This window comes from Tupaia chinensis, unplaced genomic scaffold (genome assembly GCF_000334495.1).
Source record: "Tupaia chinensis unplaced genomic scaffold, TupChi_1.0 Scaffold000359_1, whole genome shotgun sequence".
NCBI classification, from domain to species: domain Eukaryota; kingdom Metazoa; phylum Chordata; class Mammalia; order Scandentia; family Tupaiidae; genus Tupaia; species Tupaia belangeri.
The window spans coordinates 208,721-211,851 of record NW_006159855.1 but is presented as its reverse complement, the minus strand read 5'-3'; the positions used below and the strand labels follow the sequence as shown (position 1 = coordinate 211,851).

The 3,131-nt window shown below is 40.5% G+C and overlaps 1 pseudogene; it reads right to left on the bottom strand.

Annotated features, from left to right (window-relative positions):
* Nucleotides 1-1,531: 1,531 nt before the first annotated feature.
* Nucleotides 1,532-2,169, bottom strand: LOC102482826 (glutathione S-transferase A2 pseudogene; annotated as a pseudogene).
* Nucleotides 2,170-3,131: the final 962 nt, after the last annotated feature.

Sequence of the window (3,131 nt, the reverse complement as noted above, 5' to 3'; positions counted from 1 at the left end):
CTGGGACCAGACATACCATCTCCCGTGCATCTGACCTGGCCATTTTCCTCTGGGACTGGACTGGATCACGGTTTTGTTGGTTGAACCTTAGCAAAAGTAGTTGACTTGCATTCAGGGGACAGGTTTTATGGAAAATACACATCTTGAAGCATTGGTGTTGCACTCAGCATGGAAGGATGCTCATGTTCTAGAAGGCAAGCGGGAATTGAGAGGGACTGAAATTTCAGCAGCCCTGTGTCAACACCTCCCTTGTGTGCCCAGGGAGTGCCAGGTCAGGTCTCCCGTACCGTGTAAGTGACTCTCTCTCTTTGTCTCTGTGTGCATAGCGTTGCATTCAGAGGAGTTGAATGATTGTGTGATGTAGTTCTACTGTCTATCTTTTCAGTCTTTCTCTGTGCATATGAATCCACCTGTATGATTGATTGTTTGACAATCGGGATCATATTCCACACGCTCTTTTCACTTATTCTATCCTGAGTATCCTTCTGCGTGATATCTGTATAATCACTTTATTCATTTTACTCCTGGTATGCCACTGAAGAGATAATGCCATAATGTGTAATTATGTAATAAACCCCTCATTGCAGGGTAGTCCTTTCAAACTTTTGTTATCCTCATAATTGTGGCAGTCAGTTTTCTTCTCCAGGAATCTTTGCTTTCCTGTCCAATGACTTCCCTAGAAGAAATTTCCTTGGTGAGAATTCTGTGTCAGACATATTTACAGTTTAGGCCTTTGGTCACAGTTTGTCTGAGATCTTTAAATTTATCCAGGGAAAAGAGAAAGAGCTCAGAAAAGGTTGATCAGTAACCTACAAAGAAGTGATTAGTCCTACCTGTGTGGTGAAGGGCCCAGGACAGTGGTTCCAGTCCAAACTGCACTCATCTCACCATCATCCATCCTCAGTTTCTCCAACATTTTCCCATCATGAACGGAATGATTTCTCCGTCATCAACGGGACGATGTTTTCACCCCAGTTCCTCTGGAGCCATGCAGGTTATCCACCACACTTACGGAGTGCTTTACAGATTTCAGAGCAGTTTTATCCCGTTGAATCTTCACAAGGCAGGCTTTAATTGTTCTTCATTTGGCAAAGAAATGGGTGGAAGCCCAGAAGAGTTAAGGTAGTGAGAAAGGAAGCATCTTTCTTAGCTGCTTGGAATGGGATGTCCACTTAAATTTTAAAAGGCCCAGAACAAAGCAAGGGCTTGTTTTATTTTTTTTTCTAGTTATTGTAAATGGTATTGCTTTTTTGATTTATTTTTCAGTTATTTCATTATTGCTGTATGAAAGCACTATCAAATTTTGTGTATTGATTTTATATCCTACAACTTTACTAAATTCATTTATCAATTGTAAGAGTTTTGTTGTGGACTCTTTAGGTTTTTCTTTCTCTTTGAATAAATAGTTTTATTATTTTATTAGTATATATGATTAGAAAAAGTTATTAGCTTCACAATGGCCAGGATCAACATTTAGCTAAGCACTTTATTACAAGACTCTAGAAGATTACTCTGCATGTGCTAGGCATCCATGCCTGCTTTATTTAATGTTGAAAATTTTCTTTGCTTTCTCTAAAGTTTCCTCATCCAAAGGAGGCTTCCTCTGGCTGCCAGGCTGCAGAAACTTCTTCACAGTGGGGAAGTTGCTGATTCTGGTTTTCAGAGCCTTCAGCAGAGGGAAGTTGGTGATGAGGCTGGGGTCAAGCTCTTTCACTACATAGATAAGTTCAACCAAATGAATGTCAGTCTTGCTCAGCTGGTTGCCCACCAGGTACTCCAGTCCATGGCTCTTTAAACACCTTTTCAAAGGCAGGAAAATAATAGTTTGTTGATCTTTTTTTAATCAAAGCAACCTTGGCATCCTTTTGCTCAGGTGGACACATTGGCAGAAGGATCATTTCATCCAAATATGCTATCCCTTCTACATATGTATCAATCAGGGCTCTCTCCTTGTCTTTGCCATAGAGGTTGTATTTGGTGGTAATATAGTTGAGAAAGGTTCTGGTCTGCACCAACTTCGTCCCATCAATCTCAACCATTGGCACTTGCTGGAACGTCAAACTTCCATCATTTCTTAACTTCTCCAAATCTTCTGCAGAGTCTAAACTACCAGATAGACTCCATTTTGCTCCATGCATTGAAGTAATAAAGTTTGGGCTTCCCTGCCATGTTAGCAGTTTCTTTGTTTCACTTATTAAAATATGTCTTTCTCTTGGTTTCACTCAGATTTTCTGTATAACATCGTATCATCTGCAAACAAATAATTTGACTTCCTCCTTTCCAGTATGGATGCCCTTTATTTCTTTCTCTTGCCTAATTGCTTTGGCTAGTACTTCTAGTACTCTGCTGAACAAAAGTGGTGAAAGTGGGCACCCTTATCTTGGTTCACTTCTTAGAGAAAACAGCTTTCAATCTTTTCCTGATCCTAGCTGTATGTTTATCATATGTGGCCTTTACTGTATTAAGATACATTACTTCTGGGAACCAGCAGTTAGCGTAATGGCTATGTCGCTGGACTCCCACGTAGTCAACCGCGGTTCGCGTCCCGGACCTGGTGGCTTAAAACTCAAGCCGGCCACGTGTGCATGCGTGCCCAAGATCCCGAGAGGACAATGGAGGAGAAGGGATTGCAGCATGACCATCCCCCCTGGGGGGTGATTTCTCGCTTTTTGTCTCTCTGTCTCTGTCTGTCTCGCGAGCGCATGCGCCCTATAGTGAAAATCTCTCCAAAAAAAAAAAAGATACATTACTTCTGTCTCTAATTTGCTGAGTGTTTTTTCCTGCATCTTTTGAAATGATATTTTCTTTTGTCCTTTGTTTTGTTGATATGATGTATTATATTTATAGATTTGCTTAAATTGAGCCATCCTTGCATTTCTGGAATAAAACTCACTTGGTCATGGTGTATAATTTTTTTTTGATGTGCTGTTGGAGTCAATTGCTAGTATTTTGTTGAGAATTTTTGCATGAATATTTATGAGGGATATTGGTCTGTAGTTTTGTTGTTGTTGTGCCTGGTTTTGGTGTCAGGGTAATGCTGGCCTTGTAGAATGAGTTTGGGAGGTTCTGCAACAGTGGTTTTCAGATAGTTTGAGGAGAATTGTTATTAGCCCTTTTCTCAAGGTTTTGTA